Source organism: Rhinolophus sinicus, chromosome 3 (genome assembly GCF_057876585.1).
Source record: "Rhinolophus sinicus isolate RSI-liver-muscle chromosome 3, RSI-T2T, whole genome shotgun sequence".
Classification (NCBI taxonomy): domain Eukaryota; kingdom Metazoa; phylum Chordata; class Mammalia; order Chiroptera; family Rhinolophidae; genus Rhinolophus; species Rhinolophus sinicus.
This window is the reverse complement of record NC_142503.1, coordinates 111,506,284-111,524,804: the sequence shown is the minus strand read 5'-3', so window position 1 is coordinate 111,524,804 and position 18,521 is coordinate 111,506,284.

Genomic DNA, 18,521 nt, shown 5'->3' with positions numbered 1-18,521 from the left:
ATTTTGGACATTACATAAGCATAATGGTATGCTAATCTGACTTCTGATTTAGACTTCATGTAGCCTTTCTTAAAAGATTAAATTTTAAAGAAATAATTATCTTTCTCCACCAACAATTGTATCAGAAATGTTATATACTGTTGAACAGTAGAAAAACATACAAAGAACAGTAATGTCATTAAGTTGATTTTTAAGTTGCAACATCTGTATCATTTTATTTAAGGAAGTAACGCTTAAACCAAAACTACCAGTATGTTCTGTGGTTCTGTGTATTACAGCTGAAAAACTTCTGCGTGTTTCCCAAAGGAAGCCAAATTAGTGTATCATTCCTTATGTCCCTGCTCTATAAAACTACCTACAAAATAGATCACACATTTGTTTTTGAAATAGTAGGTATTATCAAACAGAGCCACAAAAACGAGAGGAAAAGGAAACATAGTTCCAGAAAAAAACAAGTGATGCTGAGAATACATTGCCTAAAACATGTCTGGTTAAGCAGCCATTAATGCACTTAGATATCCCAAGGGGCATGACACAGTGACTAAAGAAGGAGAGCCTAGAAGAGTTTTGTTCTGAGTTGGTCAGAGATTGGGTTTTTATGAAAGATACTCTGACACGGAGCAGACGTACGAGTCTGAGGCAAGTTTAAAGGGTCTAAGTTTAGGCTGCCTAAGCACAGATACGTGACGTGTTTGAGGCTTTGCAGACTAGCTCAGAATATAGCAAACTCTTGCCAAAATCACTGAGAGTTAGAATCTTCTTTGAAAAAGCGGTAGCGTGGTGGGCTTAACTAGGCTGCCATACGCAAAGTGCGAAAAAATGTATTTTAGGAAATTATGGATATAGCTCCACTGACAGTTTTTCTGCCAAATTTTCATTTGTAAACTGATCTTTGGAACGCTGAATCCATTTCTCAAAATATATAACAGTGATTAGTACACCCGAGTTAAGCAACAGATGCCTAATTAATTCTTAAAATATATAAATATTGTATTGATTAATGCTTTTTACTCTATCGGACTTTTTTATATGGTGGAATTATAGTCAAAATTCCACATGAGGGTGGCAAGAACACACCTCACTGGCTGAGGATGCAAGGACCCACAGGGTCTCCCTGGCTATAGTCGTGGATGGGATGGGGTGGCTAGGTAGGCTATGGCCTCAAAAAAACAAGCATGGCAGAGCCTCCGAGAGCTCACAAAGTTGGTTTTCTTTATAGCAATACATATTCTTCCTAGCACTTTATAAAATAGTTTAACTAAAACATGTAGAATAGTTTTGTAAAATGGGATTATTTTTATGGTCCTAAAGAATATTATTATTTTACTGATATTTCTCCATTAGGTGTTTATTCTCCAGTGGGTATGGTTTTTGTTTGTTTTTTACAATGGTGATAAATATTCCTTGGGAAGCCTCTCGTGTTTATTACATCATTATAACCTTGGAGATGTTTGTTAAGATTTTTACAATTGGAAAGAAAAAGAATAACATCTGACCAAATGTTTTCTTTAATTCTCAGATAAATAACTAAACAGGTTTTCAATACATTAACGTGATTAAACCATTCTCTGTAATGTAGATCTTGTAATAGACACATAGAATGTATAAAAGGGAATTAGGATAACTATGTATTTTAATACTAGTATTTGTTCATCGGGTATGAACCATCCCCCTAAGTTGCCACTCTGAGGAAATAAATGAAGCTTTCTTTATACTTTAAGAGAAAAAATTTCCATTCTCTTTGTTATCGTCCCCTCCCTCCCATTTTCTCAGCCTCTCTCTTCTTCCCTCCAGTATTGCTCTTCTACTCTTGCACACTCTCATTCCACAAATAATAATTTATATATTCCAGGTACTGTACTAGGTGTTAGGGAAACAGTGATAACCAGACTCTCTGCCCCTGCCCTCAAGAGGCTGATATCGATTGGAGAAGACACACATGATACATTTATTAGAAGATGATTATTACAAAAAATGTGCAATACAGTGTACTGTGGAGTATATAAAGTGAGTTTCTGATTGTAGGTTTGTACTTGGGATGGTAGTAAATGAGGGGATTTATCATATATTGAGAAATCAGTCCTCTTAAATTGATACTTAGCATTATATGCCAATATAATTCCTTGTGTTTTGGTTTGGTTTGGTCTTAGTTTTTTACTAACAATGTTGTTTAATTTGAGAGCAATTACAGAAAAAAAAAACCAAAAAGAATGATTCAGTGCTGAGGACTGACAGGACAGAATGATAAAGGGAATTGGAATTTGGGACTCCCAGAAAAGACTTCTTTTAAAGTTATTGCTATAATCGATGGTTTTCATTTCCAGTGGTCTGTTACATACCTGTTCACAGGTGCTTTATTTTAGGAAACACAAAACAAGAGGTAAAGGAAGATAGCCTCAAATCCTCTATTAGTGGTTGTTATGTTATTGCTAGTGCCACATGTATCTTGCCTCTTTGTCTCTTCTTGTGTTTCTTCAATTTGTAGACACCTGATTCTTAAACTCTTTTCCTTTACTTCCATTAACCCAGGTTCTTGTGCCTGGGTTCAGCTGCTTTATTCATCAAGCTTTGGCATGATTTACTTATCTCTTTTTCACTAGCAATGGTTTTCCCCACGATTGTCATTTCCTCCTTAAAAAAAAAAAAAAAAAAAAAAAAAAAAGCAAATCTGGATGTGACCCAGCCTGCCGTATTGAAATCTTCACTACTTACTGATCTCATTTGACGTTTGCCAACTGCTTTTCTATGTGGAACAGATTTTATTCCTGCTTCTCTTCACTTCTAGCACCTCAGGATCCAGATTCTGCCACACCACAGACTTGTTATAGCCTGCCAACTGTCGCCTGTCCAGCTGGTCTGCCTGTGAGCATTTTCAATTTAAATCTTCATAGTTTTGCATACCTTTGAACTTGACCTTTGCTAACCTGATTTGGGGAACTCTGTCCCCCATTAGACAATGGTCTCCTTGAGGTCAGGGATGTTTCCAATGTTCAATGCCCAGTGTTCAATAAATATTGTTTTTGAATAAACAATTTGCTTTTTTTGCCTTAGATCTCTCATGTTTATAAAAAATGCATATACTTCTACATTTAAACTTCTGCAAGTATGACTACATTTCATAATACTTTACATTTCACAGTCACGCATCTGATTCAATATTTAAACCAACATTTATAAATGGGAAACTAAAGTTTGTCATCTTATTTATTTATTTATTTATTTATTTATTTATGTCATACTATGCTCCAGATGACATCTATTTTTGCTTCTGAAAAACAAAACTGCTATGAGTACTGGTTAATGTTATAGCTTTCTTGAGAGCTTGTTTGGAGGTTCTAGCAGAGGAGCGCAGCTACTCGTATACCCTTGACCGAGAAGACGGTCCTCTCCTCTATCGGGGAAGGTCGTCCTCTTCGACCGAGCGCGCAGCTTCAGGAGGGACGCACATGGATCGGTGAGGGAGGAAGGGGACACCCGCCTAGCCAGCCAGATCAGCCGAATCAACCCTGGCGATCAATGGGGTGACAGATGTCGCAGCCAGATTGCCCGCACATCCATAGCTTTCTTAATAATGCATCTTCGCCAAGCCATAACGCATTGTTTACTTTGAATGAGGTATATACATTCTCAATGATACAAGATGAATCCTAAGGGGACAAAAATTGTTCTTGGGTAAGGGTAAAAAAAAAAATCTGACTCTGACTCTTTTCATGCATAACACACTGATATTTATAGTGTATATAACAAGTAGACAGCATATTTGCGATAACACTCCAAGGAATTGATTAGGAAAAACATGTTTTAAAGGGCTTCTCGTGGAGGTAACAATGGAAAAAAAATGCTGAGAAGCACTGTGGGAAATAAAGGCAAGAAAGAGCTTCATCCCTGCTTTGCAGACAGCATGCAAGCCAGCAGGTCAAACTTACCAGGGACTGATTCCTTTAAGACGTGGGTATTTTGAGAAAACTGTAAGCACAGCCTGGAAAACGATTTGGAGACACAGAGGAACACAGTCAAGAGATACTTCCTGATTGCCAACTATTTTCAAAACTTGAAAAAAAATTTCATGTGTGACTTTCTAATAATCTTTCAAGCTTTTAACTATTTTTTTCAATCTACTCTGAAATAAATAGCCTTTTAATATACACACCAAACTTTTTGCACTAATGCCATATTACTTTTTAAAACTACATACAGACAGTCCCAGACTTACGATGATTTGACTTATGATTTTTCCACTTTACAATAATGCAAAAATAAAACACACTTAGTAGAAATCATACTGTGAATTTTGAGTTTTGATCTTTTCCCGGGCTAGTGATATATGATAGGACACTCTTGTGTTGCAAGACAGCAGGGAGCCACAGCTGCCAGTCAGCCATACAAGAGTAAATAACCGATACTCTACAGTATGCTCATTGTGTTAGATGAGTTTGCCCAACTGTAGGCTAATGGAGGTGTTCTGAACACATTTAAGGTAAGCTAGGCTAAGCTATGATGTTCGGTAAGTTAGGGGTATCGAATGCATTTTCAATGTAATATTTTCAACTTATAATGGGTTTTTCAGGATTTAACCCCATCATAAGTTCAGGAGCATCTGCAATTATGTGAAGTATTCATCTTTGTTCAAAAGAGCAAATTTGATTTAAATAGATATCTCTGTTGTCTTATGAACCACAAATTCATTTAGTCACAGCTACTTCTAAGAGCAAATGATTTTCTGCAGAAATAATTCACTCCAGTTACATTCCATGTTTCATAAGTCTCAAATGTCCTATGTAGTCTAAGCAGTGAGCACTCTTTACAACTCAAGTGCAGTCACAGCTAGGACACAATCATTTGAAAATATTTTCTTTGGACTGATAACTTACATTAGTTTTATTATCCTTCACCTTCCTCTCCATTGCAACAACTTTCTCTATTCTGCCAATTACATCAAGTAATATTCAATTGTATAAATGTACCATCTTCTTTATCCAATCATCTATTGATGGGCACTGGGTTGCTTCCATATCTTGGCTACCGTGAATAGTGCTGCAGTGAACACAGGGGTGCTTATATCTTTTTGAAATAGTATTTTGGACTTCTTCAGATAAATACCCAGAAGTGGATTTGCTGGGTCATAAGGTAGTTCTAATTTTGGGGGGGAACCTCCAAACCATTTTCCACATTAACGACAACAATTAGTAGCCTCACCAAGAGTATACAAGGGTTTCATTTTCTACATATCCTTGCCAACACTTATTGTTTTTGATTTATTGATGATAGTCATCCTGACAGGTGTGAGGTGATATCTCACTGTGGTTTTTATTTGCATTTCTTTGATATTTAGTGATGTCGAGCATCTTTTCATATCTCTATTGGCCATCCACATGTCCTCTTTGGAGAAATGTCTATTTAGGTCCTCTGCCCATAGTTTAACTGGATTGTTTGTTTTTTTGGTGCTGTGTTGTATGAGTTATTTATAAATTTTGGATATTAACCCCTAATTAGATGTATCGGGGGCAAATATCTTCTCCCTTTCAGTAGGCTGTCTTTTCATTTTCTTGATGGTTTCCTTTGCTATGCAAAACCTTTTTAGTTTGATGTAGTCCCACTTTTTTTTTTCTTTTGTTTCCCTTGCTTGAGAAAATATATGTATATATATATATATACTAAGAGCAATGCCAGAGAGTGTAGTGCCTATGGTTTCTTCTTCTTATAGCTTGGGGTCTTACATTCAAATCTTTAATCTATTTTGAGCTTATTCTTGTATATGGTGTAAGAAGGAGGTCTATTTTTAAAATGTATCTGTCCAGTTTTCCCAACACTATTTATTGAATAGACAGTCTTTACCCCACTGTATGTTTTGTCCTTCTTTGTCATAGATTAAATGACCATATAGACATGGGTTTATTTCTGGGCTCTCTATTCTGTTCCATTGATCTGTCTGTTTCCATGCCAGTACCATGGTGTTTTGATTACTATAGCCTTGTAGTATAGTTTGATATCAGATAGCATGATACCTCCAATTTTGTTATTTTTCAAGACTGTTGTGGCTATTCGGGGTCTTTTTTGGTTCCATATAAATATTTAGGGTTATTTTTTCTACTTCTGTGAAAAATATCATTGGTGTTTGGATAGGGATTGCATTGAATCTATAGATTGCCTTAAGTAGCATGGACATTTTAACTATATTAATTTTTTCTGTCCATGAGTACTAAATATGCTTCCATTTATTTTTATGTTCTTCAATTTCTTTCTTCAGTGTCTTATAGTTTTCCAAGTATAGGTCTTTTACCTCCATGGTTAAATATATTTCTAGGTATCTTATTGATTGATTGATTGATTGATTGATTGATTGATTGATGGAAGTGTAAATGGAATTTACTTAATTTCCCTTTCTGACAGTTCATTATTGATGTATAAAAATGCAATGAATTTCTGGATATCAATTTTGTATTCTGCTACTTTACTGAATTCATGTATCAGTTCTAATAGTTTTTTGGTGGACCATTTCAGGTTCTTTCTATATAGTATCATGTCATCTGCAAATAATAACAGTTTTACTACTACCTTCCTAATTTGAATATCTTCTATTTCTTTTTCTTATCTGATTGCTGTGGTTAGGACTTCCAAAACTGTTGAATAAAAATGATGACAGTGGCCGACCTTTCTTACTCCTGATCTTAAGGGAAATGCTTTTAGCTTTTCCCCATTGAGTATGACGTTAGCTGTGGGTTTGTCGCATATGGCCTTAATTATGTTGAGGTATGTTCCCTGTATTACCTCTTTGTTCAGAGTTTTTATCGTAAGTGGATACTGTATTTTCTCAAACACTTTTTCTGCATCTGTTGTTATGATTATGTGATATTTATCTTTCATGTTATGTATGTGGTTTATCACGTTAATTGATTGGCATATATTGACCCAAACTTGCATCCCAGGAATAAATCCCGCTTGATCTTTGTAATGTATTGCTGAATTTGGTTTGCTAATATTTTTTGAGGAGTTTTGCATCTATATTCACCAGGGATACAGGTCAGTAATTTTCGGTTTTTGGAATCTGGGTAATTGTAATCTTATAAAATGAGCTTGGGATCTTTCTCTCTAGAATTGTTTGGAATAGTTTGAGAATCATAGGTGTTAATTCTTTGAATATTTGGTAAAATTCACCCATGAAGCCATCCAGTTCTTGGTCTTTTGTTTGTTGGGAGTGTTTTGATTACTATTCGATTTCATTAGTAGTAATAAGTTGGTTCAGATTTTCTGTTTCTTCTGGATTCAGTCTTGGAAGATTGTATGTTTCTAGGAATTTATCCATTTCTTCCAGATTGTCCAGTTTGTTGGCATATAATTGTTAGTAATATTTTCTCAGAATCCTTTGTATTTCTGTGGTGTCAGTTGTCACTTCTCTTTCATTTCTGATTTTACTTATTTGGATCTTCTCTCTTTTTTTCTTGATGAGTCTGGCTAAAGGTGTATTAATTTAGTTTATCTTTTCAATGACTCGGTTCTTGGTTTCATTGATGTTTAATTGTTTTTTTGTGTTTTTTTTTTTTAACCCTATTTTGTTTATTTCTGTTCTGATCCCTATTATTTCTTTCCTTCTACTCACTTTGGACTTTGCTCTTCTTTTCCTAGTTACTTTACATATAAGGTTAGATTACTTGAAATGTTTCTTGTTTCTTGAGGTAGGACTGTACTGTTATGAAAACCCTCATAGGAATGCTTTTGCTGCATCCCATAGATTTTGGGTCATTGTGTTTTCATTTTCTTTTGTCCCAAGGTATCTTTTGATTTCTTCCTGATCTCATTGTTGACTCATTCATTATTTAGTAGCATGTTATTTTACCTCCATGTGTATGTGTGTTTTTCAGTTTTGACTTGTAATTGATTTTTAGTTTCATACCCTATGGTCAGAGAATATGCTTGATATGATTTCAATCTTCTTAAATTTATTCAGACTTGTTTTATGGTTTAATATTGGACTTGGAAAGTTTTCCCTGTGTACTTGAAAAGAATGTATATACTGGGGATGCCAAAAATAATGTATACAAATGGACACTTTGGTCAACGTTGCTCAAGTAGTAGTTTGCCTTAATCAGAAGTGTCTGGACACTAATGGTAACAACTTTCCACACCTCTTATAATTGCAGAAGTCAAATGTGACTGTATTCATCTTTTGTTATCGGTATGTGTTGAGTATTACAAATTAATAGTCTTTTCCTTTCTTAAAATGTGAATACATTTTTTCGGCACCCTCTGTATTATTGCTGCATTGGGGTGAAATGCTCTTAAAATATCAATTAAATCCATCTGTCCTAGTGTGTCATTTAAGACCATTGTTTCCTTGAGGATTTTCTGCCTGGATGAACTATTAGGTTCCATGGGTTGTTAAAGTCTCCTATGATGATTGTATTACTGTCGATCTCTCCCTTCATGTTGGTCAATATTTGCTTTATATATTTAGGTACTCCTATGTTGGGTGCATAGATATTTACAAGGATTGTATCTTGTTGCTGAATTGATCCCTTATTATTATGTAATGTCCCTGTTTCTCACTTATTATAGTCTTTTTAAAAAGTCTACTTTGTCTGATATAAGTATTTCTACCCCTGCTTTTTTCGTTTGTTTCCATTTGCATGAAATATATTTTTTATCCCTTTACTTTCAATCTGTGTGTATCTTTCGATCTGAAGTGGGTCACTGTAGACAGCATATGTATGGGTCTTGTTTTTCTTATCCATTCAGCTACCCTGCGACTTTTTTTTAGGAGCATTTAATCCATTTACATTTAAACTGATTATTGATAGACACACAGTTATTGCCCTTATATTATTTATTTGTATATCCCCCTGCCACCCTGCTTCTTAAAGAAGTCTCTAACATTTCTTATAACACTGGTTTGGTGGTGATGAATTCCTTTAGCTTTTTGTTATCTGAGAAGCTCTTTATCTCTCATTTAAGTTTAAATGATAGCCTTGCTGGGTAGCATCCTCTTGGTTGTAGGTCCTTACTTTTCAGCACTTTGAATATTCCATGCCAATCTATTCTGGCCTGCAAAATTTCTATTGAGAAATCAGCTGACAATCTTATGGAAGCTATCTTGTAGGTAACTAGTTGCCTTTTTCTTTCTGCTTTTATGATTCTCTTTTTGTCTTTAACCTTTGCATTTTAATTATAATGCACCTTGGTGTGGGCCTTTTTGGGTTCATCTTGTTTGGAATTCTGTGCTTCCAAAACTTGTATGTCTATTTCCTTCACCAGGTTAGGAAAGTTTCATTCATTATTTCTTCAAATAGATTCTCAATCTGTTGCTTGCTCTCTTCTCCTGGTACCCCTATGATGTGAATGTTGTTATGCTTGATGTCTCTTAAACTATCCTCATTTTTTGGATTTTTTTTCTTTTTAATGTTCTTCTAACTTGTCTTCTAAATTGCTGATTTAATGCTCTGCTTCATCTAGTCGGATGGTGATTCTTTCATGTGTATTCTTCATTTCAGTTATTGTATTCTTCACTTCCAACTTGTTCTTTTTTATGGTTTCTATATCCTTTGTATGCTTGCTATCATTTTGTTGAAGTTCTCATTAAGTTCCTTGAGCATCCTTATAACCATTGTTTTGAACTCTGTATCTGGTAGGTTGTTTATCTCCATTTTATTTAGTTCTTTTTCTGGAGTTTTCTTCTGTTCTTTCATTTGGGACATATTTCTTTGTTTCCTCATTTTGGCTGCCTTCCTGTGATTGTTTCTATGTATTAGGTAGATCTGCTATGTCTCCCAGTCTTGGCCAGGTGGCTTATGCAGTAGGTGCCCTGTGGGACCTAGTGGCACAATCTCCCTGGTCACCTAGACCGGGTGCTCTAGGAATATTCCTTGTGTGTGCCCTCCTGTTATAGTTAAGCCTTAATTGCTGTTTGCACATCAGTGCATGGGATTGACCCTCATGCTGACTAAATATGGGAATTGGTCACATCCATAACTTATGGGCTGCTGTGTGGGGGGGTTTACCCCATGGAGCACGATTTGCCCCAGTGGTTTTTGGTACATGCTGAGACTGCACTTTGGGCTAATTGGCTTGTGCTCTGCTGTGGTCTGAAGTTGTCCTCCAGGTATATTGGTTCTGGGGCCTCTTGGGAGGGGTTCTGGTGCAGATCCAGGTCAGCTATTGCCTATGACTGGCCAGGGACAACATGGCAGTAGCTACAAAGAGATCCACGGTTGGTCGCTGCCTGTGCTGTACCTTGAGATGTGTGGGAGATGCCAAGCTGTGAACTGAGGATGACTGCCACCATCACGGGGTCTGGAGTATCTCCATAAAAAGCCCAACATACTCTGAAGCCTACTGCCACCTGCCAGCAGTTAACGCTCAGCTGCTTATAGAGCCTCATACATTAAGTGAGTTTGGTAAGGTGGTGTACCAGGGAGTCACCAGGGTGGAATGTGTATTCACCAGGCTAATGCAGACTCAGGCTTAGTGACAATGCTGAGCCTGAAGCTACTCAGTAAAAGCCTCAGAACACACCAAGGCCAGCCACCACATGCCTGGGGCCCATGGACCCCTGAAAGATGTCCAAGAAAGAGTGTGATGCAGGTGGGGCTGCCTGCTTGCCCAGAAAGTGCCTTAATTATTGAGTGAGTTGGGTGGGGCAGGGCCGTAGGGACTAACCAAGGTGGAGTGAGTGGATGGAGCAAGTAGAGTTCACCAGTCCAATGCAGATTAAGATGTGGTTGTGTGTGTGGTTGCTATACACAGAAAAGCTGGTGTCTACCTGCCAGCTGCTTGGGAAGAGGGTTCTATAAAGGGAAAATGGCAACTGTCCCTCCATTCCTCATTATGAAGCCACACAACTCAGCCTCTCCCTGTATGTCTCTGATGCCTCCCGAAACACTGTCCCTCTACCAGAGCCCTGGGTGAGTGTCTGTTAGCTAGTGAGTTTGTTCACGGGCCCTTTAAGAAGACATCTAGGTTTCCTACAGCCTTCTGTCCCAGTCAAACAGTTGAAATCCCCACTGTTTTTCACAGCCAGATGTTGTTAGGGCTCTTCTTCCCAGCACTGGTAGTCAGGGATGGGGAGTTTGAAGCGGGGCTGCGATCCCTCACTCCTCCAGAGGGAACCTCCCTGGCTGAGATTGCCCTCCTGATTCTCAACTGCCATGTACAAGTACGGGTCACCCGTTCCACATCTCTACCTTTCCTACCAGTCTTGCTCTTGCTTTTTCTTTATACCCTTTTTCATAAAACTTCTGTTCTGCTAGACTTCAGGTGGTTCTCCAGTTTGACTGTTTTATAATTTAACTGTAATTTTAATGTGGCCATGGGAGGAGGCAAACACAGCATTTATATACTCTGCAATGTTGCATCTTCTCCAACAGCCAAATGAAGAAATACATAGGGTGAGGTCTTCAACAAAGACCTTCTATTATTCTAGAACTTGGGGCCCCAGCATGGTAGTGCGTAAAAGCATTGTGGTTCCTCAACTTGGAAGCTCCTCAATCTTAGTGTCTTTTTGAATCCTCTGTCCTGAGCCCTGCTGTTCTAAGCCTGTCACATTTTTCTTTCTGTTTATAAACATCTCACCAATTCCCAAGAGTTCAATATCATCAATCCACATTAATCTGCAAGGAACTAGGTTTACAATGGTAGACTAAATATAATCCTGCCTTCTAGAAACTCTGATAACATCTTTCCTAAATGCCATGCATATATTTTTAACATAATTTTAGAAATCTTCACTTTCAAGCTCTGTGAACATCTCAAGCTTACTCTATACAAGCCTGATCTTTTTTTTCTTTTTTCACTCTAAAACATATTTTTCTCCCTTCAAGCCTCTATCTTGGTAAATGGCACAATACCCACCGTAACAATTATACTGTTAACTTTTTCTTTTGTCTCTTCCTCAAACCTCAAGTAAAATCAGAGTGAAAATTCAATTTACTTAAAAAATGTATCCCTTTACTCAAGAGAGTTTTAGATTCAATGGGTTTTAGAGACTCATCAAGGTTAGTTTCAAATCCTGGTTTCTCCGCTTACAACTTCTGTGATCTTGAACAGGACAAAATAACATCCTTGTTTCTCAATTCCCTTATTGGTACAATGGAAATAACCTCTAACTAGTAGGATGTTATAAGAATTACTTGAGGTAACATGTGAAAAGATTAGCACATAACATGTACTGAACACATCTTTGTTTTCCTTTTCCTCAAATGTTTCTCTTTTTCTCATGCTACTAACATAGATTATATACTTATTCATTGCCATCTGGATATTCTGGCACAGGTTGACATGCCTTTATTCTCTGTCAGTATGTATCTAAACACTACAATATTATTAAATTGATTATTCTGCTGAAAGCTTTCCAGAATTATCAATTGTCTACAATAAAAATATTAACTCCCAAAGCATAGCTTATAAGAATCTTTATTACATCTTATAGACTTCAGTATATATTCAGTAGAGTGCAGTCTTAGGCACAGAACAAATATTTGTGAAAAGTCTTCTGAATTTGCTTATCTCCCTTTGTAATAAACTTGCGTACAAAGGCCATGCTTAATTCTTTGCAGGTATTACTCAGTTTTGGAGGGGGGTTGTTATATTCAAGCTAAAGTTGATTTAAGAATTGTATGGGTTTGGAAGGAGGGATTGTTTAAGGCACAGCTTCTATTGGATTTATAGAATCTAATGTCCCCTGACCAAGTCTGTTTTGTATTCTGCTTTGTTGGCATCTTACTGTGTTATTTTCATTGTTTGGGAGATGAGAAAGTCCATAGTGAAGTCACATAATCTACACACTCTCAGTTGGAGCTAACACTTTTTTTTACCATCCTTCTTTCATTTTTAATACTTTTCCCTGGATTGGAGGTTAAGTATGGATAATGATAATAATAATGACAATGGTAAAAATAATAATAATGTGATATAAGTAGGTTTCTCCATTGAGTTTCAACTCACCTGTACTCATGTGGTGGGTATGACTTCAATTGCTGTAGGAAAACATAGGTTTCTGCTGTTGTTCTCATGTAATACTAGATTATAAAACGTTGGCCACAGAGTTTGACACTTAGCACCGTGACACTTTTTGGAAAAATCTCTACCTTGCTTGAGAACAGGAATTATGTACCACCTTCAGCGTCTTCTTGTATTTCTTCCAGATTTAACAAAATATGGCAATTTTTCTTCGTAGTTTGGTAGCCTTATGTTAGCAGGGCTCATTTTTTTCTTCTTCTTCTTAGTTTGTAACATTAAGTTAGCAGGGCTCATTTTCTGATTTTCACATTTCTTTAAACTGATTAAATCAAGTTACTTGTTAACATCAGTAATTGGAAATGTAAGTCATTGCATAGATGAATACAGAAGATTTGATAGAATATGAAAACACTTAGTAATCAAATTATCACCATCTCCAATTCTACGGAAGTTTTCTTTAATGGTTTAACAATACCTCTGACATGTTTTATTATATGGACTTTATAAGGTATATTTTCATTTTCAACATTTTGCATAATTGTATCCTTTTTATAACTTCAATTTTATTTTGCAAGAGCACAGAATATTATTTTTTTGAGGTAAAATAAATTTGCAAGTTGTAATTTTCATAATTATCTTCATGCAAATTGAAAAGCAAATTATAAATGTGTGGTTTCTTATGAAATTTACATATTTGGTTGCAATATGTTTTTCAGCTCTAATTGCACTCCTTTTCAAATACTCTCTTCTCCAGGCAGATCGAAGCAGTGGTAAAGCTGCAAACACACCCTGAACTTCTTTTTACCATGTGTCTTGGCTACTGCCAATATTGTCTTATCCAGAACACTCATCCTCATATCCACCCAACTGACATTTAATTGCATTTTACTCTTCTTTTGTCTTCTCATAGTTCTCTAGTTTAGCACTATGGGAAATTATATTACCATATGATACACCATTATATTCCGAGGTGAATTATTGTTTGATATGTGTATATTTTGAAGTTCTGTATTCAGGTTCATACAAACTTAAAGATGGCTATGACTTTTTAGATAAAATTAACTTATCTATCTTACAAAATATACTACTTTATCTCTAATATATCCCTTTGCCTTCAAGTTTAGTTAAGCTGATATTAACATAGTGACACAAGTTTTCGTATGTTATTTGCATAGAATGTAGTTTTCTACTATTTTACCTTTAACTGGCTCAGTGCCTTAATTTTGAATGTAGTTCTTCTAAACAACATCTTATTATTTTTAAACATAATCTGACAATTGCTGTCTTTAAATGTGTTTAGTCCATTTATATGTAATGTAAGTGCTTATATGCCTGGATTTAAATCTACCATATTAGCATTGTTTCTTCTATATTTTTCAACTGTTATTCTTCCTGTTTCTTATATTTTGCCAACATTTTAAAATGAAATACATTTTTTTAGTATTTCAGTTTATAACTTCTATGAATTTTTAGTTAAAGATATTTGGATTATTTTAGAGAGTGCTCTAGAGAGTCCAGTCAGCATGGTAACTTCATAGTCTATTTTCAAATAATAATATTAAACTAACTTTATAAACACTGCAAGAACCTTACAATAGTAGAGTTCCATTTCTCTCCTCTTGCACTTTGAGCTCTTATTTATCATTATATTTTTCTAAATATGTAACAATCCCATGATATATAATTTCCTTAAAATAGTCACTAGTGATATACGTACACACATAGTCATGAATTGTGCATAAGGTTACTTTTAGAAGGTATTTCATAATTATCTGATACTTATCTTTTTATCTTTTTCCTGCAGCAAATGTCTATCTGTAATTATTTCTTTCAGTTTGAAGAACTTCCAGCATTCCTGTAGTGCAGGTCTGCTGGAGATGAAGTCACTCAGCTTCTATCTCTCTGAAAATACTAGTTTCCCTTTATGTCTACACGATGTTTTCACTAATACAGAATTGTGGGTAGATGGGTATATTTTTACCCCATCTTTAACTCTTTAAAGGTGTATTTTGTTTCATTTTAACACTTTAAAGATACATTTTGTTTCCTGGCCTTCATTATTTCTGATGAAAAATAGGCATCATTTTTATTGTTGTCTCTCTCTGTTTAAAGTGTCTTGCACTGGGCTCTGAATGTTTTAAGATTTTCTGTGTCTTTGGAGTTGAGCAGTTATAATTATGTACCTAATCCTGTTTTATTTTTATTTTTCCAACTTTCGGTATTTTAATCTGTTAAATCTCTTGTGATATTTTTCATGTGCTTTGGGAAATTTTTGTTCATTATTTCCTCAAATAATTTTCTTCCCGATTTTCTCTCTTCTCTTTATCTTGTACTACAAATAATCGTACACACACACTTTATATTGCTTTATATGTATATTTCAGACAGTCTGATATATATTTTATTCACCTTTTTATTATCCTTATATTTCAATTGGGACTATCTTCAGTTTCAATAATCTTTCTTCACCTGAGTCCAAGAGTATCAATCATTTTGAGACCATTAATTGAATTCTTTACATTTTTATAGTGTATTTATATATTTATTACTAGCATTTCCATTTTACTGTTTTTTTTTAATAGTTTCCATGTTCCTGCTAAAATTTTTTATCTGTTCATGCATATGGTACATTGTGATGGTTAATTGTATGTGTCAACTTGACAAGGCTAAGAGATCCCAACTAGCTAGTAAAACATTGTTTCTTGGTATGTTTGTGAAAGTGTTTCTAGAAGAGATTAGTATTTGAATCAGGAGATTGACTAAAGAATATGTCTTTACCGAGGTGGATGGGCATCATCCTATCTGTTATTCAATCCAATTCATCACCAGCCTTCTGATGGGTTTAAAAGTAACTATAATTTGATAATTTATCTGACTTATTTTAACTTTTTTTTTAAATAGGGGGCTACAACCTCTTATAATATTTCATAACTTAACCAAAAGTGGAAGTCTCCTTTTGTGCTTTGTGCAAATTTTTAGTTCTTACTGGAATAATTTAGAAATAAATAGCATCCAGTACATATGTACTCAAGTGAAAATTCTATTTCCATGTTAGAGATGTTACTTAAGATTTCTTTTGGTAAAGAAATGATTATGATTTTTTTAAAGGAACATATATGTAATATCACCCTGAAATGCCCAAGATCACATTATGTATATATATGGGCCTTAGAAGAGTTAAGTAATCTGCCCTCAGTCACAAAGCAGTTACAGAGATATAATTAACCCAGATTATTTCTTAACTACCCCAGAGCTATACATTAATACCTTAGGAATAAGTGGGTACAATTTTATTGAATAGTACTAAATATTTACACTAAATATCATGAATTCACCACAACTAATCATCTCCCATCCTCACAAATACTAGACCTTTCATAGACAGCAATATAATACGCATTTCTTTGATAAACAAGTTTCTGTTTGGTTAACTATATATACTATGTGAAGGTATTTTGGAAGGTTGTAAATATATTTTCATAGCTTATAGTGCCATTGATTAAATTTATAATTTAACAATATTTTTTAAATAATTACTAAAACATTGCACACACACACACACACACACACACACATACATGAGTGCACACATGTGTGTTTAATTAATATTCTGGCATGGTAAATCTGAATCTGGAACTATAAACTGAAATTGATTTTTATTGGCCACATATTTAAACCTAGAATTTATTTTATCAAATTATTAAAACTTAAGAGGGTAGTGGATACAGAAATTGCAAATAAAATGTAAAATTTGAGATGGAAGCATTTATATATGTATCTATTCCAGTGTTTTGACCACAAGAATAAGAAAATTCCAACTCCAATGTCTCAAATAATAAGAATTCATTCTCATATAACTGGATTCAAGGAAAAATATGCTCCAGAATTGGTTAATTTAGCAGAATAATCACATCATCATGGTCCCAAATTATTACCATATTTCCATCCTGCCACATTAAGTGTACTAAATTTGTCCCGAGGCTGCCTGCTACTATATAATTCCAAGATCACAGATATAGTTACAGGCATATGATACAGATATAACAATATCGGCCAGAAACAGAAGGATTATCTCCTTCTTATTGAATTTTGTAAGATCAAAGAAACAATTTCAAGCAATCTCTCAGTAGACCCATTATTTATCTCATTGGCTAGGATTGCTTCACATGCCCATGCTAAACAAATCACTGGCAAGAGGAATGGGTCACCCAAATGAACTTCTTAGGTTATTCATGGTTTACCCTTAAAACTAGGAATTGGCTTCCTTGCTCTGAGTAATAGAAGGGAGAGAAGGAAAACCTCGAGCTCATTTTAGAATGAAACTATGAAGGGTATCATGGCTGTTAGCAAATAATATCTGCTATTTGGTCTTTTGTTTGTGAAAAATAGCTATACATTAACCTTTCAACTGCAATGGAACTTTGAAAATATTATACATGATTACAAATATGTCATTTTACTATATTCATAGAACAAAGAAGATTTTTATTATTTTCCAAGAATGGCTAAAATTACATAAAATAGTTGGGTGGTATCTATAAAGTAATGTGATTTAAAACTATAGCTGATAAATAATATCCCAGTCCCTGGCTGTAGTTGCACTTATTAATTGTTATTGTGAATACAGTGAGTTTTCACTTTGAGCGCTAATTTCCATTCTGGAGCTTTAGTTCTAATGCTTAGATACAAGTAATAGTGTAAAAGTTACATGGTTTATGGGCTAATAGAAACTGTCCAGCATAAACTCTTTAGGTGAAAATTGTCTAACTGTAGTGATTTCTAAATTATTCCTTATAATGAGGAATATAATTTATTATTTAGAGAAGGTTTCCTTTTATAATAACTTTGAATTTTTTCCCTTTATGAGTATTTGGGAAGGACATATTTAGAAGTGAAAACAAATACTAGGAAATGGGAATATAGCAAGAAGTAGAATAAGAAGATAAGGTTGGGAGTAACCTCTTCGCTCTTCAGAGCAGTTGTCTGTATTTATTCTGTCCTATAATTGTTCATAAAAGTTGCTTAATATTTTGCTTATCAAACTATTCATTTATAAATCCACTGATAGCCCAAACATCATTTAATGAATGTCATGGTACACTGTGTGACTTGGTGTTATTCAATAGCTGTGCTTCAGTATATTTTTTTTTAATTTATAAAATGGAGATAACAAAATTATCCATATTGTAAAGTTATCAGCTATCATTGTATCACAATCTTTATTATAATCATTTTCATCATGATCTAGTGGCATAAAAAATACTTCCTGTATTTTAGAGGAAAACATGGATTTGCTTTTGGGAGTTGGGCCACTATTTCATAAAAAATATAATTGTAAATTTATTTAAATACAAAGCATTTCCATTCATTATTTTTGAGATAATTCTCATCAAAGAAGGGGAAGTGCTGTTTTTAATAATGAAATGTATATTACAGGTTATTTTGAGTGTAAATTGTTTTGTTATGAAAATGTTTCTTTCCAAATAATGATTTTAGTTTAGACTGACTGACCCCAATCAATATCTGTCTGTATGTATGTATGAGTGTGTGTGTGTGTGTGTGTGTGTGTGTGT